Below are 25797 nucleotides of genomic sequence, written 5' to 3' on the forward strand. Positions count from 1 at the left end.
GTTACCTGTCGTTGGGTACCTAGCTGTGTACCAGGTACAATACATTCATTCATTATCTAAGTTAATCCACCAGATGACTCTGGGAAAGCACTAATATTCTCCTTATATTAAAGATAAGGAAAGACTTCTAGAGAAAATAAGGAATAGCTGTAACTCCATGCTCTTGGCCACTCTGTATTTCTGCATCTTGCCAGTGTATATTCAGAGCAGTACCGTTAATACGAGCTGGAGCAGGAGCTTAGTTGTGAAAGTTAATCTCTTGGGCACGTTCTGAAAACAAGCCTCATATGCTGAACCCCAAATGCAGAGGAGTTTGGAACTTATCTTCCATGTAGGGTAATTTTCCACTACGTATGCATTTAGGAAGTCAACTGTAAAACTCCAAAAGAATTATCTATACATACATATGTATGTATGTATATATTTATAATTAAGGAATCTTTTTTACAAATATATGTAATTTTTTTTCAGAACCCTGTAGCATGCTGGCAACATATATTTTCTTATTCAGCCACGCAAAATTTGCTAGGCAGGCAAGTAAACTGCTGGGTTCAAGAAATGACCTTCCCACACTACAGCTTCCCACCCCCAGCTTTCTCTGGGTCAGTTATAGGAAATTATTGCCCCTCTTTCTCTTACACAGTTGGTGGTACTTTGGAGCAAGAGGAAGACGAGAATCCCCCTAGCATAACTCAGGTCACTCCTCACCTCCCCTCCTCTCCCCCACTCCATCATTTTCCTGCTTAAAGATGCTCAGAAGCCTACTTGCTTAACTACCACTGGTAAGGCAGCAGTGGTTAAAGGCTTAGCTATGCGGGTAGTTGTTTTTGAGTGTATTTGCTGTTATTAATTATTATTAAATGAGAAGGAAAAACTCTTAGATATGTGAGCAGATTGTTGTGCATTTTGCCAGTTCAGCTGTTGATTTTCTTATGTTTTCACCTTTTATCACAGAAGTTGTATAGCTTTAATTTCTAAAAACACTCAGAGGGTCACTACTCTGGTTAAACTATGTTCTGTTTCCTGTAAGCACTTAGGTTTACAATTAATAAGTAATAATAGATAGATTTTTCTGGAAGTTAGATTGCCCGAATTCCTTTCTAAGAACTTGATGCATTTGAGTACAATAAAACTCTTCTGTTAGAGTATGAATGGGTCAGTCTTTCCAGGAGTCTTATAATCTTGCCATGGAGTACACAGACTCTCTGGGGGGGAAGAAAGTCAATATTCATATACACAAAGAAATTAAGTTGTCAGTTTCCCTTATTCTCCGGCTTGTCAACTTTCACATTCTACCCTTAAATGAGCAGACAAGGGACGCTTCACACACACACACACACACACACACGTACACACACGTACACATGCTTATACACACAGTAATGTTTAATTACTGGCTGTTTCTCTTGCTGCAGATGAAAGAATTAAGTTATGCAAATGGACCTTATGTTCTTGACCATAATTCTGTGCTTTGAGGAATCCCACTGCAGCACGGTTTCTAGCGTTGTCACATTTTAACACAGTTTATAAGTTCCTTTTATAAAGCTAGAGTTACACGTTCCTTTAGTTTCTTTAATGAGACATAGCTCCATCATGATTTTATTTCTTATTTCAGTGTTACTAAACACTGAGCACAGACTGTCAATCCTAGAACAGGTGAGGCAAGCCGTTCATTAAAGCAGCGCATCTCGGTGGTGCCGGTGAGAGCTGTGTACTTTGAGTTTTATCTTCTGCATGTTGTCCTGCTAGGAATCGCATTCAGGAGAACGGAGGGGCTCTTCTTACCTTAAGTGTCTGAGAATCGTGTCATCTTTCATCTTCCGTTAACGCCGATGGCGTGAAAAAAGGACTTGAGATGAGCTGTCAATCACCAATAACCCCTTTCTTCCTGAACTTCCGGGTCAGGGAGCAATCTGAAATTGCTTTTTATTCTCTGATTTGAAGTCTTCCAAGCCCTGTCAAGTTTCCCAAACCACGTTTCACAGATGTCACAGCCTTCAATGGTATGGCTTTTTTTTTTCTTTAGTTTCTCAGAGTTTTGTCAACAACCCATAAAATCTTAGAATGTATAGGATTCCATATTTTTTATTATATTTCTTGGTAATAAAATCTAGAATAAAGAGAGGAAAATTCTATCTATTAGATGTTGAAATCTTTAACAGTGTAATGCAGTTATCTAAAAATTTTGTGAAATTAAATCGGCCTGTTTTACATTGTCTTTCCATATTTGCAGTCTTCTTCATCATCTTTCAAACTCCAACCATTGGAATCAGATAATATAAAATTGCTATTCTCCACATGCTATAAGCTTCTCCTAGCTTGCCTGAACTTTCCTTGCTTTTGTATGTTTTCCAAATATAGGTGCTTTTCTTTATATTGCTCAGAAACACTTGTCAAGAATTTAGACTGAAAAAATCAACTTGTCAAAAAGTTAAATGTGGTATAAATCAATTTCCTTTCCCTGTCCAAACTGAAAAGATTTTTTTAAATTACCCAGGAGAGTAATAAAAGTGTTTGTCTAGTTTTGATCCCTTATGAAAATGCTCATATTGTACCACTTAATGTAACATTCAATTTTTTTAATAAAATAAGAAAGCATATGAAAATATATGAAAAATAATCTGAAATATTATTAAAGTGCACATCTTAATTTTTCTTTAAAACATTTCTGTAACTTTATATGAATACACTGCATTTCATATGTGTCTATTTAGAGAAGGAAGAATATAATAGAGATTTTAGGGAAGTGTCACAAGCCACTCTCCAACAGAAGTCCCCCTACCTCCAGAAACCTGTCCCAATTTCTGATTTTGAGGGACAAAATTAGGTTGCTTATTTGGGATGAGGGGGAGCTATTGCATAGCTTTAAGTGAAGAAACATTTGAGAAATGTCACCCTTTCTTCCTACTCTTTCTGGAGCCAAGAACACCACCACCTTTTTTATTGTGAGAACATACCATTGGACAATCGTTCAGACTAACCTGGCCCCCATTAATGAGCCCTCTGCTCAGCTCCTTGTTTTCCAGCTCTGCTCATAAAAAGTCAAGTCAATAGTTAAAATGGATGAAAGAGAAATTTAAGGGTAAGGGGCGATGGCTTTGGAGCCCCAAAGTGGCATCTGTTCCACTCCAGGACTCCACAGTCCTCAAAGCAGATGATGGCTAAGATGAGGATAAAAGAAGCTGGGTGACGTATCTCATCCATGGACTGAAACTAAAAAGAATGGAGCAGCAAGGGGCAGGAGAAACCTCTCAACACTAGCTGGCATTTAGGGGGATAATTTAGTAGCAGTGAGAAGTCAAATTCAAAACACACACACACACACAAAGCCACATTCAGGCAGATCTAGAAAGTAGGATTTTTCATGGGTGGATTCAAATAGCCAAATGAGTGTCTAGATTTTGCTTTCATCAAAATCCTTATGAAGTCAAAGTTTTAGCCCAATGTGTTATGATAACGGTTTCGACCACCACAGTTAAATCATTCTTGAGAGCATCCATGTCTAAATCAGATTGAAGACTTCAGGAAGCTACCCCAGGTCCTTTCTACAGAGCTCATTTTGTTTTTCTATGAGAGTGGTTGGTAAGGGGGAAAAGCATTTTCAGCATCTTTGGCAGTCCCCTTTCATTCTTAGTGAAGTGGCCAGAATTAAATGAACTTTGACACCTGCCCTTTCATCCCTGGACCTACAGTTGAGGCCTATTGGCAATTTAAGATAGGATGTCTTCCAGCGCTGTGGCTCATATTATACCCATTTTCTGGTGTAGATCTCCAAATCGGCACCTAGAATGGAATTCTGAAGCCTGTGATTTTTAAATGGCTCACTACTCTAGCTCCCTTCCTATCCCGTGTGTGTGTGTGTGTGTGTGTGTGTGTGTGTGTGTGTGTGTGTGTGTGTATGGCGGGGTGGGGCTGGAAGGAGATGAAATCGTATTTCTTCTTCTAAAGCAGCACTGTCCAATTGAAATATAATACAAATCACATAAGGAATTTTAAATTGTCTAATAGCCGCCATAAAAAGTTAAAGGAAACAGGTGAAATTCATGGAAATATATTCCACTTCATCCAATATATCAAAAATGTTATTTCAGCATGTGATCAGTATAAAAAGTTATCAAAGAGATATTTTCATTATCTTCTTTTTCCCTGAATTTTTGGAATCCAGTGTGTTTTTCCACTTAACAGCACATCTCAGTTTGGACTAGGCACATTTGAACTGCCCAGGAGCCACACGTGGCCAACGGCTATTGGACTGGACAGCCGGAGTGTAAAACACGGCTCGCTCTTTCCACGGCAATATCCCATTTGAAATGCCTCACTTCTGACATCTCAGCTCTCACTCCGAATATGTTTTTCTGGACAGACTGAATCCATATGTATAAATATTGTAATCCGGGTTCCGATACAGACAGACTCACATGAATGCATCCGTGAGCTTTAATGACCTGTCCGGATTTCCTTCTCAATAAACGTGAAAAATAAAACATCTCCCTCCTCCCGTGCTCTCTGAAGGCGCGTGTGTGCCGGTTGCCAGGCACGTTCATGGGTCACTGTGTTTGGTGCTGACTCATCGTCCCCCGCCGCCCTGCCGCCCCGGGGACAGTTTGACAGCCGGCCAGCAACGCCGCCTCCAGCTTCTGAAAAGCTGACTTTGTAGCAACATCCACATTCTTTCGGTTGGTTTTGCTGACATGCTCTGAACTCAAACGCTGTTTTTAAAACAAAAGTAAAATGGAGCCGTGAGCTTCTAAAAGCCATTGTATTTCAGTTCGTTAAATTATCTGAGTGTGTCACAGAGGGCATAACAGCAGGGAAGTGAATACACAGGGGGAACCGTCCTTGGAAGCTGACATTTGAGCTGCAGGCATGTAACACTTGGGGACAGTGTTCTCAGACAACACGGGCGCCCGAGTGAAACAAGGCTGTCACAGGATCCATGTTTCAACTTTCTCAGCATCCTTTATTAGCTCTATATTATTAACCTGTTTGAAATTTTGTTTAATCTTTTCAAAATTACCAAATTTATCTCCTTCCCCACCCTAACAGTGCTCTTCCTCGAGTTCAGCTTCTAAACCAAAGGATGGGATGTCCTCGGTTAATTCATAAATGCTAAGCTGCCATCGGATTCTTAAGACAGGGATCAAATGAGCCAGTGGATAAGACGATTCTTCACACTACGCTCATCTGTACGTGTAAAACAGTGTGTACCTTGCAGCCAGCGGCGTGGACTGCTGGCCCTGCCTTCAGCTAGAGCACAGCTTCTCAGATTCTTCTCTTTTCCTGGTGGCTCGCTCTAGAACTCATGCGTTCCAAGTCTCCGGTCTCTACATGAACTGATTTCCCTGCTCCTTCTTCCTGTTGCTTATTATCCCAGAGTCTAATCCGAACTAACAGTAATATTACCATGTGGTTCACATCTCACACAGAAGAGCCAGAGTCCACTCTACTGATTTTAGTGAGTTTCCAGTATATGAAAGGACTTCATGAAATAAATGGAATGGGTGTTCAGCTAGTTGTTTTGGCACTTTGTAACCACTAGAGGGAGATCGAGGCTCCGCTCTGTCCTCTGTTCCCACCCTGTGGTGACAGATGAGTCAGGTGCACAGTACATTGATTCAAGAGATGGACGGGAAATGAAATCATATCTTTGGAGAAATCTCAAATTTGGTAGCCTGCAAACCTCGCCAGCATGTTTTGTTTGATCTATTTATAAATGTAAAGATTTCTTGTAAAAAAAATCTGGATTTCCACCCTGAACATGAAAACAGGAAGATACGGCCAAATTGGGTCCACGCCTGTATGTGGCTCAGCTGGAGGGCACTGCTCTCTTTAAACAGGGCACACAGTCTTCGTTTCAGTTCCATCGCTACCCCCGTGCTATTATTTTTCCAACATTGAGACCAGATATCATGGGCCCCTTATAATCAAGCTTGCATCATTGTGAAGAGCTGTTTGGTTTTGGATTTTTCTTTTGTACTCAGGTCAGTCTCAAAAGCAATAAAAAGAAAAACAGACCAAGTGAACCTCTTACAATTACAAAGAAAATAAGACAGAGCGTAGGTCTTTGAGGCAGTAAAAAATATTCATAGGGGGACAATGTGCTGGCAGAGTGTACCTGGGTCTCTTTGCTTTACCCCCACGTATTTCCCCACTGACATCAGTTAGATGGGTCTACATGGTTAGAATTTTCCACCACATAGTCTGCCAAATTCCTGTTGGTGAGAGTGCAACACATACATACGCGTGTGTGTGCACACACACACCTCACTCTTTCTTGGGGCAAAAACCCTCGTTCCCTCTATTTTCCTTAGAGACCATTTCCTTCAATTCATTTTTTTCCACCAAGTGGTGAAATCTGGAGGACTGAGATTAGGGCAGGAATAAACGTTCTGGGAAAGACATTGCTCCAGTGTTTCTTCCAGGCCTTAGCAACCGGGGTCCCCATGACTCCTTGTAATCTGGCTTTCTGATCAGAGTGTAACCCACTGGTCGTATCTGCTTCCCTCACGGGACTGTGACAGACAGCAGATTGGGGCTGAGAGATCACGGTCCCCATCAAAATATCATCTATCATTTGTCATCAGTAGCTCTAACCACCCAGAGATCTCTCTCGTGACTGACTACACAGAGATTTGCAAAATCAGCATCCTAAGGGCAAACGTTCAATCTCTATGCTCAATATAGTAGGAAAATATATATATATATATACATATATATATATATATATATATATATATCTGCTTATAGCTTGTACTCACAGAGGAAATCTAGAGCTAAATTTAGATGGGTGCAGCATAAACAAATCCCAGCAAACACAGCTGATCCTCTGACTTACTCACATCACTGCTGCTTGGTCTCAAAAAGAAGTGATGATATAAATATTAGTAATCATAGTTAATGTGTGTTGAGTTTACCATGTGTCAGGCTAAGTGACTGCCTTTAATCCTTGGAACAACTCTGTGAGGTGAGATCTGTTATTCCTATTTTAGAGGTGTGGAAAAAATGCAGCTTGGGGAGGGTAAGTAACTTGCTCGATATTACACAGAGATGAAGTCAGAAATGAGGTGAAGTTTACCAGCGGCTCTGTCCAAGTGTCTTCACTCTACCCTCTTATTATATCCCCTTCCTTTTAGGACAGTGGTTCTCAGAGTAAAGTCCCCAAGACACTCTCCCAGGGTCCTTGAGGCCAAAACTATTTCAGTCATAACTCTAACAGATTATTAGCCATTTTGACTGCGTGGACATTTGCAGCGATAATGAAAAAGTAATGGCGGATGAAGTTGCTGTAATCTTATTACAAATCAAGGCAGTGATACCAAACTGTACCGTAATAATCATGCTCTTCACTGCCGCGCACTTACAGTGAAAAACAAGGCAGGCATCAACAACAGCAAAAATCTTATTCAGTCTTAAAACTTTGATGCGCATCTTTAATTAGCAAGTTTGAGCAAATAATCTCAGAGCCGTGAAAGAGGAAGTGTGTATGCTGAATATGTGTGCATCACTAATACTAGAAGAATACAAAGAATGAAAATAAGTCGAAATAAAATTACATATAGTTTCTAATCCCTCAATTTCATTAAAGATTACATGTGTATATACATATATATGTATATATAATTGGAAGTGAATGTATAAAATCTTAATAGGGATTGCCTCTGGGTAGTGGAATGTGGATGATTTTAGTTTTCTTTGCAATTGATTGTATTTTCTACATTTCGTAAAGTAGAAAGTTCCTTTGATTGTAAAAAAAAAAAAAATCCACGTTTCCAGTCATCTCTTGATTCATTTTTTATTAAACTTGCTTACGCATATGTACTAACATATAGCTAATTATTTTTACACTCATTATTTTAAAAAAGAAAAAAATGATGGACACTCAAGGGAGTTCTCCACAACTGAGTTCCTCTGTGCAGGGCACTGCCCAGGTACAGTGCAAATCATTAAACATGCGGGGGCAGCTGGGAAGGGGGAGGTTCTTTTAAAATGCAACTGCCATCTGGGTTAGCACCTGCCCAGCCTTACAGTGAGAGGCAGCAGATAGAAACACAAAGGCAGTCCCTCGGGAAAACGTGCCGGGCAAGGAACAGAGCTGGGAAGTCCTTTATGAACCACCTTCTTCCTTCTCAGCAGCTTTAAAACATTTGACTGAAAACCCCTCTGAACTGATGTTGACAAGCAAAAAATGTTTGCCAGTTCCTGAATGTCAGCGGGCCTCTGGCTTTATGCTATAAAAAATTCTACATTCACGGCAAACTGTAGATGTCTGTTTCCTTCTGACAGCTGTTTTGTCCAAATATTGTTGTCCTCTCGCTTTATCTTACTTTAACCTGAGTGATGAAGGATGACTTTTTTATCCTCGTCTATCGGTGAAATATCAAGAGGGAAACTGAATACCCTGCTACTGGCTTCCTCTTGCTCTAATGTTCCCTGGCGGTCTGGCTCCGTGTCACAGGGGCGGTAAGTAGGTGACTGAGCGGTGAGGCAGGCGGTGACTACCTTCCCTCTGCAGGCACCGAGATGTTTCATATTGGGAAGTACAGTCCATGTTTCTGCTCTAATGTGATGGGCAAAAATTACAGATGCACTGCTTCCTCTGAGATTAGATTCATTTCCCTGATTATTTGGCCAAAGACTTCAAAACTTCACAGAAATCAGTGGCTGCCTAGCAAGAAGCAGAGAAAGACAAAAGTCATATGGTATCACTTATCTGTGGAACCTACAAAAAAAAAATACAAGTGAACTTATCTATAAAACCAGAAATAGACTCAGACGTAGAAAACAAACTATGGTTACCAAAGGGGAAAGGGGTTGGGGGGGAAGGATAAATTAGGAGTTTGAGATTAACATATACACAGGACTATATTTAAAATAGATAAACAACAAGGACCTGCTGTAGAGCACAGGGAACTATATTCAATATCTTGTAACAATGGAAAAGAATCTGAGAAAGAATATATATATATATAAAACTGAATCATTTTGCTGTACACCTGAAACTAACACAACATTGTAAATCAACTAGACTGCAATTAAAAAAAATTTTTTTAAGTTAAAACAGTTAATAGCGAAAAAGGACACAGTAAGAAATTTGCATCAGTAATTCAATGAACAATTTGTAAAGGGTGCCCCTCTTCCTACAGATGAAAACATAGACATAGAAAAACATATAAATATGTAAGCCACATTTATGCATCAGTTTCATTCATTTTGTTCCTAGTTATTCACTCAAAAAGGACTGCTTAAATTCTGAAGACGTGACACTAAATTTTAACTTCAAGTCACACATTAGTCAGACTAGAATTTGGTAGCTGACATAGACTTTAAATAAGAATTTTAAGAGAGAAAGTTATCATTGGCTCTTTGCAATCAGTGTTCACATGAGAATTTTCCTTGCAAGCGTCCACTGGGCTGCAAGGAGAGTAGAGGGCAGGACTGATGCCTTTAATTCAGAGGTGGCCACCCTCAGGCTCAAGAGTAGAGAGAATTGTGGATAATCGGTTCTGAGTATCGTCAAGAGGTCACAGGGGACAGAAGCTGAGAGGGGTAGGGATGGAGCTGCCTGCTAGACAGCTGTTTCTGATCACTGCCTGTGGGATGCAGGCTGAGATGGGGGCCACTTGCTGGTGGGGGACAAACAGCAAGAACAACTGGCTCATAATCAGGACGTCAGTGCCCCTCTTATTGCAGTCATAGGTCCCGGTTAAGGTGCACATCCTGAGCCTCCCTGTGGGTGCTTTCACCCAGTGCCTCTGAGCATTTCTCTCATCTGCCTCCCAGTCCGCTGGGGGCTGGGATGGCCCAGGTCAAAAATGGAAGTGCAAAACATCCTTCCCAAAATCTTCAGGCAGGGGAGCATCAACCAGCAGAACGATCCTGAGAGATGCCCAGGCCAACCTATACCAAGGATTTCTTGAGTGACTTTAAATTGCCAGGTGTAGCTAGAGGTACATTTATCTAAGTGTGCAAACTTTATTTTGTATATATATATTTATATATAGAAAGAAAACAAACTATGGTTACCAAAGGGGAAAGGGCAGGGAGGGATAAATTAGGAGTTTGGAATTAGCAGGTACACATTACTATACATAAAATTAATAAACAAGGACCTGCTGTATACACAGGGAACTATATTCAATTTCTTGTAATAATATATAATGGCAAAGAACCTGAGAAATATATAGGTGTAACTGAATCACTTTGCTGTACACCTGAAACTAACATTGTAAATCAACTACACTTCAATCAAAAATAAAATTAAAATATTTATAAAATTATGTAAGATTTCCATTTATTTCCTAGTGCTCTGGCTTGGAGAGCTGCACTCATGAAGGAAGCCTAGTATTTTTAATATATCACTTATTCCCTGATGCATCAATCTAATTTACTCGAACCCCAGTTTAAAAAAAAAAAATAGTAGCATGTACTTTAAGGAAACAAAAAAAATCTGAAAGTACTATTGTTGTAATAATACATTTAATTCAAAGAATACCACATACATGCATGTAGCCAGAATCTAAGTCGAGTGAGAGGCTGTTGGGTTCTAATGTGACGGAACAAGGTGTTAATTGTTCTAAACTTTTAATGAAAATTTCTTTCTCTCCTATTAAGTAAATCTCATGCAATCTTGAATACATCTGAGAACTTGGACTAGAGGCAGAGGAAGTTATTGTATAGGATTTTCTCTACAAACCTAAAAAAAACCACACAGGATGCTGGAAGCCATGAACGCTGAAATATTTATTCCCATTGTTGTAGAGAACCTGGGCCAAGGAAAACAGTGGGAGAGGGAAGTGCAGGGTGGCCCTGGAGACAGAGGCCACCTGCCACCGGCCAGGGTGCAGAGCAAGGTTCCTCTGTCCCTTCCTTTTCCAGCCCCACCACCATCAGACGCCTTCTCTGCTTTATTCATTGGGATCCTCTTTCTCCCCACTCTTCCTTCATCTTAATGTGGGATTTCCTAAGCTTCAAATTTCTGCTGCTTCAAGCCATCTGGCACGTAGGTAGTAACATCCAACCTGTGTTTTGGTAAGAAGAAGGAAAGGGGAAGCAGAAGGGGAAGAAAGAAAGGTGGGAGAGACTAGCTGATGGGAGATGCTGGGGAGAGAGGTGCTTCCACGCTTCAGGACAGGGACTCAGACACATTGCAGCGTGCAACCTGGCGTCTCTCTTTCCGTTCTCCTCTGTGAGTTTTCTCAGAAGGCGAAAGACTACAACATCCTCCCACTTTGTTAAGAAACACCAGCAGACAATATTCTGAACTAGTTACTATTTATGTTATTATGACGCACGTGATAAATTGTATGGATCATTAAATGATGTCAGGTCGCCTCTGCGGCAGTCCGCGCCTGCTGGATGTCTACCCTTAGAGGAAAGGTTGGTCTGAGGGCTCTGACCTCAACTCCAGTTTCCTTGTCTTTGGTATAGTTATGGTGACACAATATTCTAGATAATTAACAACTTGGAAAACACAGAAGATTCTCTGTTTTCCCATTTCCGGGTTTTTAATCAACCAAAAATGAAAGGCTATGTTAGGAGCCCAAGGTTCAAGGCTGCTCTTTGTTGCCAACCAGCTTCTCAATCTTGGCAGCCACTCTACCCCCCCGGGCCTCTCCGTCCTCATCTGTGAAACTTCTGGCACAAACGTCCATTTTTCTAAATATTTCCTATAGTAAATGAAAAACCGAAGTTCTGAGTTGAGGGTTACAAATCTTTCTCAGTGGATGAGGGAACTTGAAAAACTCTGTGGGTTCCAGATCGGCCCATTCTGTTTCTGTAATCAGCTTGTAAGTGTGAGTTGCTTTGCTAAGTAGAAGTGTGTTTTCTCATTACAGGTAAGTGAGATTTACCAGCTCCTGGATGAAGTGCTTGGGAAGCCTTTAAATGCCACAGTCAACTGCCATTTCAAAGGAGAGAAAACAGATGGTTTTGGAAAGTTCATGCTGTTCCTTCACTGAATTTTAGGTGAGTGTGTCTGAGACAAGGAACTTAAGATGGACATTGAACTATTTCCCCTGAAAGTGCGTCTCTTCTTTGCATGAAAAGAAAATGGGGTTACCTGTTATCGGCATTTTATGCTTTTAAGTGAGGTGCCACTCAGTGAAGGCTCTGTTGATGGGCCTTTTGTTTATTTTTGTTATTAACAGAAACCATCTAGATCTAGAGACAGCCTTGCCATCTCTTCCTGATTTCCATTAAGCAAATGTTTGCTTAATGGAAACATCAAGACAATAAAAGCAGTAATGTTTCATTCTATCCTAAAGGTCATCTAATTTTTAAAATATATAAAAGTACTTAATAGCGGAGTAATAAGTCATAATGAGACAAAACCATGTTTTAATGACATAAATGAGAGAAAAATTTGATCGTGGTGATGACAGTTTAATCATTACAAGTTGGAGTGTGAGATAAGGTCAATGTTTCAGAGGCTGCCCTGCCCTGTGGGGAGGTTGTACATTGCTTAAATTAACACAGGGCATGGTTTAGGTTAGGTATGGTTTTCAAACTGCTGTTTGTATGATTAACCACACACACGTGCTCGCACGTTGAGCTCAGTTTTGCCTGGCCATGGAATGGATGGATAAATTTTTCTTTCCATCACCATACGTGATTCCATGCTACAAAAGACATGAGCGTACAAATGGATGCTTTACTCTTAGTCCGCAGTATGCCGTTGTCATTTCTCAGCAAATCGGAGAGAAACAGAGGAACGGAGCGGTTGTCTTATGGTGGAAATTGTGTGGCTTTCCACCCCGCCAGCTGAGTCCTGTTCTCTAAGTGTGGTTTGCTTACCCACTTTGAATAGTGTTTTCCGGAAAATCAGACTGTACCTGTGTTCACAATTCTGAATAAAGCAAAGCAGCTGACGGAGCATCGACCACTGGCTGGATCTAATCTAAAAAGTCAGTGATGCTCCCTTTATAATCTTCATTAGCTTCAAAGTGAAAGTGGATCGTTGTGTCATAATCTTAAGGAGGGGTGTAAATTTGGTTTATCGAGGTCAGATGTGGAACCAAAATGGTGATTTCATTTATTTACAAGATGTTGTTGAACGCAGTTCCCAGGAGCTAAACTTAATGCCCTTTGAGAATATCAGTAAATCAGTTTGCCTGGTGTAACATTACTCTGGAGGAGAAAATGAAAGTGGAAAATGTGTTTACTTGACTTACTTAACTCCCTCCTTTCCGATTGTGCTGGTCTGCCTGTTTTTGGCTTCGCATCCATTCCTGGCCCTGCCACTGTTCGGCTGGCTCCTTGGGGGCTGTCCCCTATGGGCTGGGTTTGCCCTCTTGTTGCCTCTGGCTTCCCCTAGTGACCTTGAACTCTGAGCTCCATTAATATCACCGCTTCCTTCTGTCCCTTGGGACCTGTGGGTGGTCGTGTGTCTGCCTTCCTGCTGCTGCTACATCTCCAGGTTGATTAACTGGCTTCAGTTTAGCTTCTCAGTCCTTCCATCATCCAGGTAACCATTTTCCTGGATTAAATTCCATCTGTTTTACATGTTTACCGTTTTCCCTTGGTTAGTTCCTAACTGAGCCATCAGTGCTTCACTAGTTTCTCCCAAAATTATTGGAAGAAAAGTGAACAAGGATTACTTGCTTCTCCGAAGAGAAAAATAAATGATTCTCAGGAAAGAAAATTTTAAGTTATATGGAAAGCTGGATATTTTCACACTGAACAGACATCTAGTCTGGCGTGTTTAAAGCCATCTTCCAAATCCCACAATGTTGTGGCATTAATTTGTTGCTGTTAACAAAATCATTGTTGAGATTCCCATTGTGTGTATCAAATTAATGGGAAGTTTTTTTAAATTCTCAGATAGGCACCAAATATGATCTTTACTTTTTTTTTTTAATATTCACATTTCACAAACTTCTGTCTGTGCAACATAAGAACTTCTCAGGGCATCAGTCTTATTTCTGCCTTCACATTTAAATCTCAAGCTTCGGATTTATTTTATGATGGCTCTGATGTCTCTCTTTCAATAATGGTTCTTTGCTACTGGAAGATGCCTTATGGTCTGAACATTTTCCATTTCCCATAATAAACAGTGAATATATTGGAAAGCACGGTGATGAGGATGCCAGTGTCTGTCCTTTGTGACAGGTAAACAATTCGCCACTGTCCCAGCAACCCCACTCGCTCTAAAGGGCTTCCCGGGTATGCAAGAAGCTTTTTAACGTCATTATTTTGGCAATTCACTTGGTTATTTTAAATGCAAGTGCCTCGCTATTTTCATTTCCTTCCCATTTATTCACGTAGACACGTTCCTTTCCAGGCTTTTCTCAGAGGTCGTCATGACTGCCCACCTGTCTATTCTAACGTATTGTGCGTACACCCAGAACGACATGGTGTCCCTCTGACCAACAATTTCCATCTATTCTACCAGTGTCAGTGTTTCACCTGCAATGCCTAATTGAGAATCCTTTCAGACAATGTGACAATACCATCAGGAGCAAAATTACTTGGACCCCTTCATAACCTAAAATTGGGAGCCACAGGGACGAGCAGCTTTATGGCGCTGTTGAAAATGCAGTAGTGTGTAACGGGGGTTCTCAGGTCTTCCTTTGTTTGGTACGGCACTGACCATTCTAGTCATTAATGATTCTCTCTAGCTTTTGGAAATGAGGCTTTATAAAGTCACATTTAAAAAAAATATTCTTGGGAAGAGAAATACATCCTTTAATAATATATACTACATCACACAGAAGTCTGATGAATTAGCAAGGAAGAGACTCCTGCGGTAGCGGTGCGGACACTCAGCTTCTGAGAGTCTGGTACCCATCAGTAGGTGGAGACAATGAAATCATCTCGCTAACTTCACAGTACTGCCTGCGGGTGGAGGGGACCACTTGTCCTAAAAGATAACTCGGGCTGAACATATTTTAATGTCACATTGGAAGAGGGGGTCGGAGGAGTGGAAGCGTTAGTCGTTACACTAATGAGCGACGTTATGGATAGAGATTTGAAATCACTGGTGCCCAAAGAATCGAGGAAGATGTGTTAACCAAGAAGTAGTCTTACTACTTCTGTTGAACCACCAAGTATGATGTTGGGAAAATCAAATGTGTTTAAAAGGCAGAAATCATCTGTTATCCATCTTCGCACCCCTGGAAACAAGCACCGTGCTTGGCATGCTGTAGATAACTTCTGAATAAATTGCTGAATTTACTTAGAAATTATCTACAGTGAATAAGAGCAAAGGCAGAAAGCGATGCTGGCTTGAGTTCCTGCCTTATACCGAACACCGTTTTGAATGCAGGTAAACTTCCTTTCAATGCCTAAATAGTCCTCTGGCATAAATAATATTATTATCTCCTTTTTTAAAGATGAGGAAAGTAGGGCCCAGAAAGGATAAATAACCTGCCTGAGGTTAACTAAGTTGGGGTGAAAATTCAAAGCCAGACAGTCTGACTTAGAGCTCAACCCTTAATTTTTATGCTACCCCGTCTCTCCTGTAATGCAATCATCAAGTAACTATAAAACACAGAAGCAACACTGTTTTATTACTTTAAAATTTGTGTCTTTCTAGAATACACTTGTATTAAGAAATCTTGCTCAAATCTTGAACAACCTCACTTTGAACACAAATTCCCTCTTTTCGGTGTTTCTACTCTCCTTCCCTTTTAAAACATGACTGCCTAAATCAGCTACCTAATTGACATTCAGATCTCATCATTCCCATTCTTTAATGGTTTGTCCTGAAATTAATGTTTTAAAAGCTCTATTGCTGTTTTATGCCATTTGCTTAATTGAAGAATCTATAATCTTGAGCAGCAAGTTCCTTAAGCTCCCTGAGCCTCAGATTCCCCACCTGAAAAGATATGTCTAATTTAATGAGAAAATAATATTCGAAAAACCAGCAAGTACAGTTCCTGGTACCTCATAGGTAGCCAACAGTAGCCAATGTGATCTAATTATCCTTACCCACGTTGATCTGGAAGCCAGTGTTGGCTGTCCCACCGACTGCAGGACAAAGCCTGCCTCCTGTATTCCTTAGCATGTCATCACAGAGATCAGCTCCTGCTGTAGACAGCAGAAAGAAAAGCCGTCTTGTGCAATCGCTCACAGTCTTGCGTTGTAATTCCTCATGGTGTCTGTCCATCTTCCCTCTGAAATTTTCATCCAGGACTAGTGCCAAGGTTTTGGTTTGATTTGGTTTGGTTCTGCTTTGTTTAAATCTTTGAATCTTCTTTACCAAGTGCAGTATAGTCCTTTTTGGTTTTGAATGAAGTATGAGGGGGTCATATTTTGAGATAGGTTTGAGCATTTTTAATGTGATGAAGATTATAACGCTTCATCCAGCCATTAAAAGGAAAAGGAGCGTTCCATCGGGGAAGGGGGACCTCACAGAGCAGATCTGTCCCGTTTTGTGCTGAGCACCAAAGCAGATGCTCCATGAACATTACCTTATTTAATTTTCATAATAACTCCTCAAATTAGTTATTATTTCCCTCTTTATTTAGAAGAAAACTAGAGTTTAGGTAAGTTGCCAATGTCATATTTCTAGTAAGAGGCAGAACAAGAATGTTAAGTCATATTTTTCTACTCCAGCAAACTACCCCTCTAAAAGAGCTTTCCAACTTAATCCTGTAAGAAGAATATGTACCTAAGATAATGCTAGAATTTTCCATTTAAAATATTTCCTGAGAGTCAGCTATTTAGAAGTCCACGGGTCTTTTTTTCTTGTGGCAAATGCGTTTATGTTTAGTTTGATGCTAAAATTAGCACTGTTTCTGTTCAACAAGAGTTTAAAAGATACAGCACCTTGTGGTTCTGAAACCGATTTTTGCAAAAACCTCATTTACTGATGTGAGCATAAGCCTGGAAATGATGTCTAAAGTTGTAGACTGATAGAATTTTAAGGATAAATGTTATGAAGAATCATCACGAGAGCTGGGGGCTTTTTAAGGCAAGAATTTCTGACTCTCTTCTTTTTTTCTCCTTAAGAATATTTATGGAAATGAATATTTGTAGCTCATTATAAAAGGGTTTGTTTTGGATGCAAAATAAAAATTTCTCTAGACCTAGTGACACCATGAGCCCTAAACTTGGTCTGAACTTTTTTTAATCACACAATTCAAACACCATGTAGAAGAATAATCATTGACATGAATAAACTCAAAATCTCCAAAAAGCAATCTTCTCACTTCACTCTCCTTGCCAAAAATCAGTATTGAGAGAAGGGGTCTTTCCTTTTGTGAAAAACCCTAATGATTCTTATGCCACATTTGTACCTATCATGATCATTCATTTATTTATTTGTTCTTTAAATATGTATTAAGTATCTCTCCTGTTCCCTGACTCTGTGCTAGGTACCTGGGAGCCTGACATAAATAAGGTACAATTATTCCAAGTAATATCCTAGTTAGATCTGCCACTGATTATGTCTTAAAATGATAGAATTGAAGCTTCAGAAGAGATATTTCAGATTATCTAACCTAGACCCCTGTTCTTGTCCATTCAGGCTGTTATAACACAGTACCAGGGACTATGTAGCTTATAGAGGATGGAGATTTATTTCTCACAGTTCTGCAGGCTGGGAGGTATATGATCAAGGCGCCAGCATGGTTGAGTTCTGGTGAGAGCCCGCTTCTGGGTTCACAGCAGGTGCTTTCTCTCTGTGTCCTCACATTCCAAGTCTGGGAACTTTCTTATCAAAGCATTAATCCCATTCATGAGGCTCCACCCTCATGACCTAATCACCTCCCAAAGGCCCCACCTCCTGATACCATGGTACTGGGCATTAGGATTGCAACATATGAATTTTGGGGGGAACACAGACATTCAGACCATAGCAACCCCCTAATTTTTATATCTGAGGAAGTTGAGACCCAGAAAATACTACCCCATGTGTTAGCAGCAGCGGACCTATCTGACACTTACCATCTGGCTCCTCTCCACCATAAAACGCATTAGACTACATTCCTGTAATCCTGATCTTATTTGCCCCCAAGAGAAGTTTCTACAAAGAAGGAAAGAAGACAAAGAAAGTCAGGTTGATTCTGGTTTTATTTATAATACATAGAAGTAGATTTACTATTCGTCAAATCCTTATTGAGAATTAACGAAATATTAGGCGTTTTGCTAGGTGCTGGACATCTGGCCTAGAAAAACCAGAAGTGTCTTCCTGGCCCACATCCTGCTTCCTGTCTTGTGCGCGCGTGTGTGAAACCCCGGCATTGAAGCCCTGAACTGCCCTTTAATGGGAATCCTGAAACAGCCCAGGTGATGACAGGCATAGTGTGATGCTAAAAATGGCAATTAGATTTGTAACATATTCATAGTGTAACAGTGCAACCCAGAAGTACCTTTTGTATTCAAACAAAAAGATACATGTCTGTGTCTTTGGTTTACCACTGTCATATGGATAGCTTAACATTCCAGAAGTGAGAAAGAATTGTTTAAAAATATGAGCCTTTGTGCTGTGTCGATCTTTGAGTAAGATAAATATATAGTATCTTAGAAAATATAAGAATTCTATTCACATTCCCAGATGATGTTCCTGCCTATTGGGTTATCTTCTGTTGGCTGATTTCTCTTCTATTTCCCTCAGAAGTTTGCAGAAAGCTATCTAGCTTTATGTAAATATGATTTGAAATATTTTGATCATCACCAAAATGGATGGAACAATGTCTTCATCAAAAAACTAAAGATTATGATGTTTACAAGTTAGTAAAAATGGGCTTTATAGCTAGTGTAATTTTGTGAGAGACAGTTTATTGTTTTAGCTTGTGTTTTAAGCATCAATTGTTTTTTCATAACTTTCAAAGCCTGACTTTTAAATCTGTCCAGAGTTTTTTTTAGCAAAATCTTAAACTGCAAATCTGTTAGTTTCAAATCATCGAAGCAGATGAATAAGGTAGGCCTCTTTTCTGTCAGTTCCTAACAATTTAGTAACCATGGGCTGGAAATTTGACTTTTATATGTGTGTTTAATATGCTTTCCAACCCAGATAAACACTTGTCATAATCTTTCCAATTCTAAGTGCATAGAAGGTAAGGCAGCTGTCTTTTTCCAAGAACATTTTTATTATTATTTATTAATTATTATTTATTACTATTTATATTATTTGTTTGTTATTATGCTTCTAAGAGCATTTCATTATTATATAATGATTATCATATTATATAGTGATTATATAATTATATCATATTAGTTATATAGTTATATATTTATATAATATTAAACATATTATATATTAATACAATATTAAATATATATTTAAATAATATAATTAATAATTAATTAATATGATATAATTAATTAATAATGTGTTGTTGTGTATTATAATAATTTATATATTATTATTTTATTTTTATACCATCCCTTCCTAGTATATATGAACAACTCCTGTATCACAGGGTTCTCCTTCTGAAGTTGAATTTCTTCCCAGGGTACTAGCATCCACAAAAGGCTTATTTGGAGAGAAAAAAAAGCCTTATCATTTTCCAGACAAAACTACAGTCTTACCATTCAGCCACAGCAAATAAGCCTCTGTTTCTGAAGAGATATACAAAGACCTGCCCACTTGACTCTAAAGCAGAGGTTTTCAATTGTGGGCGTGGGGGTGGGGAGGGCTATTAGCATCTAGTGAGCAGAAGCCAGGATGCAGCTAAACATCCTGCAGTGCTCAGAAGAGTCGCCTAAAGGAAGGAATTTATCTGCCCCGCTGCATCAGTAGTGCCCAGGTTGAGAAGTTCAGCTTTAAATATTAAGAGCCACAGTGTGAACCTGTGTGCCCCGAGGGCCCCTATTAAAGTGCCTGGTATCTTCTGAGCAGGGTGGCAGGAGAGTGACTCATGGGTTTCCGCTCAACCGCAGAGTCTAGGGTGAATTGACTGGGTCTAGGGATTTGGACTGGACATGAGGAGATGACGCTGTTAGAAGGGAAGCCAAAGAGTTCCTGGAAAAGGAAATTTGACTTTAAAAAGTCCCTCTCTGGAAGACACCTTTGGTGAGGAAGATGGGAACTTGGAGTCTAGAAAAGTCCGGATTATGCACCGTAGATCTGATGGTGTGAAACAGTGTCAGAGGTAGCAAGCATCTCGTCCTGAAGGAGATGACAGGCTACTGCGTCCTATTGGAGAAGCCCCCTGGGCTGCCCCTCGGTGAGTCTGAGCCACGGGAAGGGCAAGGGGAGCCGTTAGGCCTGGGCAGCCCGGCACCCCAGGGAAATGTCCGTACTCACCAGACAGGAAGGAAACAGTTCGCTTTAGCCAACACTTGCAAGAAAAGAAACTTATCATCTATAACATGTGAAAGGAAACAGTGACTTGACTCATCCTTCCTCGACCTAGCCCTTCACACGGTCTAGCACCCACTGCTTTTCAGCACTTCTGGCAGGGGGTGGGGGGCAGGCTCCCCGCACCTTCCCAGGCTCTTCCGGGGCCTTGACTCAGCACCCACTCACCCGTGCCCCAGCCACACAGAGCCCTTCGCCATGTCCTCGTCCACCAAGCTTTTCTTTTCTCCCTGTGTGTCTCTTTTTTGAGCAAAGAGACCTTTCCCAGAAACTCCCTTTATTAGTGTCCCAGGGCTGCGGTGACAAATTGCCTCCAGCTAGGTGGCTTAAAGCAACAGAACCTTATTCTCTTGTGGTCCTGGAGGGACGAAGTCTAAAACCGAGGTGCTGGCAGAGCCGTGCTCCCTCGGATCTCTAGAGAGGAACTCTTTCCCACCTCTTCCTGACTTCCTGTGGCTCCAGCAATCACTGGCATTCCTTGGCTGGTAGCTGGGTGACTCCCATCTCTGCCGCCATGTTCACCTCATCTTCTCTGTGTCTGTGTGTCTCTCTCTATCCTTGCCTCCTCTTATAAGGATACCAGTCATTGGATGGAGGGCACACCCATTCAGGTATGACCTCATCTTGGTCCTTAATTAATGACATCTGTAAAGACTCTATTTCCAAATAAGGTTGCATGCTGAGTTTCTGAGCAAGTGTGATATTTCGAGGGACACTACTTGTATAAGAGTTCCCCAGAGAAACAGAACCAATAGGTTATGTAAAGAAAGAGATTTATCATAAGGAATTGTTATACACAATTCTGCAGGCAAAGTCCCCAGATCTGTAGCCTGAAGGTCTGGGAAACACGAGAGCTGGTAGAGTAAGTTCCAATCTGGGTCCAAAGGCAGGAGACCGATGTCCCAGCCTGTAGACCATCTGGCAGAGAGAGAAAATTCTCTTTCCTTCTATTTAGGCCTTCAACAGGTTGCATGAGACTCAGCACATTAGGAAGTGCCGTCTGCTTCACTAAATCTCATCTAGAAATACCTTCACAGACACGCCCACACTAGTGTTGAATGAAATATCTGGGCACCTCTGGGGCCAGTCAAGATGACACACAAAATGAACCACCACACTACTCGGACCACCACAGGCACCCCTCAGAGAGACTGCGGGTTCAGTTTCAGACCATCACTATGAGGTGAATATCCCAGTAAAGTTAATCACACAAAGTTGTTGGTTTCCCGGTGCATATGAAAGTTACGTTTACAACGCACTGTGGTCTGTTAAGTGTGCAGTAGCGTTATGCCAGCTTAGAGTCCATGGTCTGTGCCTTGTACCAACTTCCCTTTGATATGCCTTCAACTCCATCGCCTGTGTTCTCGCCCATCACAGCCACCGGGCAGTAGCCGAGACTTCCCTGACTTTCCCGTGCCTCCACCGTCTTCCTGTATTCCCTGTGCACATCGGGCTCTCTGTACCTCAGGGACCTCACATAAGCACTTCCCTTTGCCTCAGAGGCCTCCTCCTCATTCTTCACAGGCGTCACCTCAAGTGTCACTTTCCCAGAGAGGTCTAGGTAGCCATGGGTCACCTGAGAGAGGACATTCCTTCCTTGTACCCCACTCCAGGCATGGACATGATCACCCACTGTCGGGCTGAGAACAGTTCTCACAGCTTTCCTAAAATCTTGATGATAACAGAGAGATTTTAGCAGTCAGCATGTTTAAAATTAGTCATGAGCATAGTTATTCCTTAGACCCTAGTCACATCCTTCAGAAGGAGGCCCATGTTGACTCCTTGCCCCTGGGCCGCCATGTTTTAGAACCTGCTTCCCCTTCAGGTGGGAGCTCCCTTTGGCCCGGACCTTGCTCCTGGGGTCCAGGCCTCCAGCACTCATCCTCCCTGGATCTAGTTAATAGCTCAGTTTTCCGGTTATACCGCCCACCATGAACACAGCATTGTTGAGCGGCTAGTGGTGGCCCAATTCCTGGGGGTCCCCTCCCCTTCCCCAAATTGTGGAATAACCCTCCTACGTGTTAGCATATGGAGCTACCCAGCGCATAAAGACTAACCGCCCCCAAGCTCATGGCTGAGCTCCGTTTCCTAGACGACCCCGTGCTCTGAGGCCCCCTCCCCCTCCCCTCTAGAGATGACCTGCATCCTGCCTATGGAATGTGTCGTTCCTGGGCCTCACGCTCTCTCTTGCCTTCGGAGATGGCCTGTGCTCTGTCTATGGAGTGTGTATCTCCCTAAATAAATCTACTTTCATTCAGCTACGGCTTGCTCTTGAATTCTCTCCTGCACGACGCCAAGCACCCTCACTTGATGGGGCGCATCCCAGGGACACCGCCTGGGACATGGCCATCCTCTCGCGCCCCATGTTCCTGTAACATATATACTCATACTACTTGATGGACAGTTCCTGTCCACCCTCCCCCGTCACCTTGCCACCGACCTCTTAATTACTTGTCCTTTCCCAGGGGCACATTACAAGGGAAGGGAGAAACTCAGTAGCTTCTATCACTCCTCCATCTAATCTTGCTCACTGAAAATGCTTTTAGGCATCACTCCACAGAGCTCTAGAATGTCTGCTGTGCTGATGTGTCCCAAGTCCCAAACACGAGGTAGAAGAATCCGGGAAAACACACTTAATAGCCCAACAGCAAATGCTTTCCAAGCTTAGGGCTGAGTGAATGGGTGATTTTGCCCCTAAATGTTCTGCTTAAACTGACTTAATTCAATTACCTGACTCATCTAAGTCGGTGGATTTTATTTTTTCTCGTATATTATATCTGCAGCTGTATTTTCCTTATCCACGTTCTCATCTCCCCATCCAGGTTGTAGGCCGTTTGTATCACGTTGTCTCCCTCTAGTACAATACGTGCTTTTGGAAGGCACTTCATATTTATTAAATTAGAATACGTCATCTAATTTTAGACTAAGTCTCACAGAAGAGACCAAGAAACTGCGATCTCTGTGTACTATGTATTCAGACTGAGAAAATGAATTCTTTCAAGAGTGAGGTCTCAGGAGTCTGCCTGTTTCCCTGACTTCACAGGTAGACCTGATTTTCAGAAACATCCTTCCTTTTTCTCTCTAGATGAGAAATAATATCTCCTGTCAAATGGAGACCTCATCATGGCTGTGCAAACACACCTGAATTTACAGGATATGGGATTGTCAGGGAGGGTGGCCAGACAAATATTTACTCCCCTTTCCCCGGTGAGTTACCTGACAGTCTGCCACTCGAACCACACAGCTCCTCCCTGCTCTCCTGACAAAATACAGGGCCATAAAAGAACTCAGACCCCATCAAGAGCTCTACCCACTTAAAAAAAAATTTATTAAAATGTAGTTGATTTACAATATTGTGTTAATTTCGGGTGTACAGCAAAGTGATTCAGTGATACATACGTGTGTATATATCTATATTCTTTTTTTCAATTCTTTTCCATTATAGGTTATTACAAGATATTGAATATAGTTCCCTGTGCTCTACAGTAAACCTTTGCTGTTTATCAATTTTATGTAAGGTATCTGTTAATCCCGTACTCCCAATTTATTCCTCCCCTTTGGTAACAAGTTTGTTTCCGATGTCTGTGAGTTTGTTTCTGTTTTGTAAATAAGTTCACTTGTATGACTTTTTAGCTCTGCCAAATTTTATATCAGTTTGAATTTACCAACGTTCTGAGTTCTCTCAACTCCCTTGGGATCCTTTTCCAGTGTGTTCTCCACAGGACGGATTTTGGTCGGGGAGAATATTGGCTTCTCCACACCCACTCTGTTTTGCTCTCAGTGGAAGGTAGCTTTAGAGACAGAAAAACCAGCCTCCAAATAACTCCCATTCCTGCCTTAGGCTCAGAGCACATTGGTGGAGTTTCACAGATCCCACCAAACTGTCCCTGGGAGGGTAAGGGCCACTTCGAGCCGGCGGGGTGAGATTGCAGAAAGCAAAATGGACTCACAGAGAAGCCCAGTTTCTGTCCGAGCACTAGAAGAATTCACAGGAGGACCGTGAGCCAGCTCTTGTACCTCGTTGAGCCTCAGTTTTCTTTTCAATAAAATGAAGTATTATGACTAAATTACAGATATAGATCCTGTCAAGTCTAAAATTCTGTGCTTAGATTTTCTAACTTAAACCCAGTAATCCTCACCCCTTGCCCTCACAGGAATCTGTTCTAAGGAAATAACCCAAGATGTAACCAAAAGTTTATATACAAAGTTATATTGCTTATAATAAGAAACCTGGAAGAGACTAAAAATATATTTAACAATGGGGATAGCGAGATCAATTCTGACACATCCAAATAGTAGAAATTTATGCAACTATTAAAAAATATTTTCAAAGACCACGTAATAGTTTTCTTGTTTTACGTGTCTTTCATTGAACAAAAGAAAGCGATGTTCAAAATTATCCGAGATTTTTCATGTATAAGTTAAAGAAATACATCAGAAGGTCCATATCGGTTACCTCAGGTAGTTGAATTATATGTGTTTCAAAGTTATTTCATAAATTGCATTTTTCAACTTCTCTACAGTGGACATGTGATATTATCTTTTAGTGAGAAAATGGACAAGTGTAGCTTTTGTTATTAAGTTTAAAAACCAAGGCTGTTTTTCACTAAGGAGAAATCCAGAATATGTCTGTATAATTATGAATTTTAAAGAGATGGGAAACACAAATAGAAACTTCGGAATAAATTTCCATAAGTGAGTAGGGCAAAATGATTCCAGTCTACAATAAGTTATCTGTAGGCTGTGTAGCCATCAATTTCACAGTGCTATTTAAAAACAGATATTTTCTGTGATGTGTCGACAGTAGAAAAACACAAAGAAATCCTTATTACTTATAGCAACATTAATAGAATTCAAAAGAGGAGTGCATGCTTTGAGAGCATCTTAAGGGTAAAATGAAATATCTTGATATTGAGCTGTATAAATTGAAATGGCCTGCAAGGGCCTTGTTCTTTCATAAGAAATTTTCATGAATAGAATAGATACTAATCTGATTAATATTTTTTAGGTCAGCTGCTCAAAGCAGCCCAAGAACCTCTGTGCTTGCAAACTTTGTTCAGTGTACCACAATCTTTTTTTGTTGTTGCGGCAGTTAACAGGTTTTCCTGTTTGATTTAAACCAGTTCCCTAACAATAAAGCACTTCGTGGTATGATAAAATAAATAACAGGTTTAAAATGTGACCTGAAAAAAAAAAGATCACCTTTGCAGAAGTTCAGATTGTTTGGTCTTGTTTTAATTTCATTGGCATTAGCATCCAGGGGTTTTTTTGTAGCCAGGCTGCATGATTCGTGCTTGTGACCTCTGAGACTGTGTGGTTACCTTGAGTTTGTGGGAAATTAGGTGCCCTCACATCAAGAGGGAGGAAGCAGTGAAGCAAGAACCCTTGTAAGCTCCCTCCCACGTCTCTGGGTCCGGGGCTTGGCAGATTGACTTCCTGGCGTACCTCCTGAAGCATGATGTCACAGGAGCGTTTCTCCCTGGGTGACTGACTTCCTCCTAGGAAATTAAGTGGGTCACACCAGCACAGATGACGTTACCAGTTTTGTTCAC

At 41.0% G+C, this 25797-nt stretch overlaps 1 protein-coding gene across 18 annotated transcripts in view; it reads left to right on the top strand.

Annotated features, from left to right (window-relative positions):
* DTNA (dystrobrevin alpha) overlaps window positions 1-25797 on the top strand; it is a 293850-nt gene that overhangs the window by 123368 nt on the left and 144685 nt on the right. For all 18 annotated transcript variants that reach the window (XM_032467215.1, XM_032467216.1, XM_032467214.1 and 15 more), the window contains exon 2: window positions 11835-11964. The gene's annotated coding sequence lies outside the window, so the exon portion shown is untranslated. The remainder of the gene's footprint in view (window positions 1-11834; window positions 11965-25797) is intronic.

This window comes from Camelus ferus, chromosome 24, assembly GCF_009834535.1.
Source record: "Camelus ferus isolate YT-003-E chromosome 24, BCGSAC_Cfer_1.0, whole genome shotgun sequence".
NCBI lineage: Eukaryota > Metazoa > Chordata > Mammalia > Artiodactyla > Camelidae > Camelus > Camelus ferus.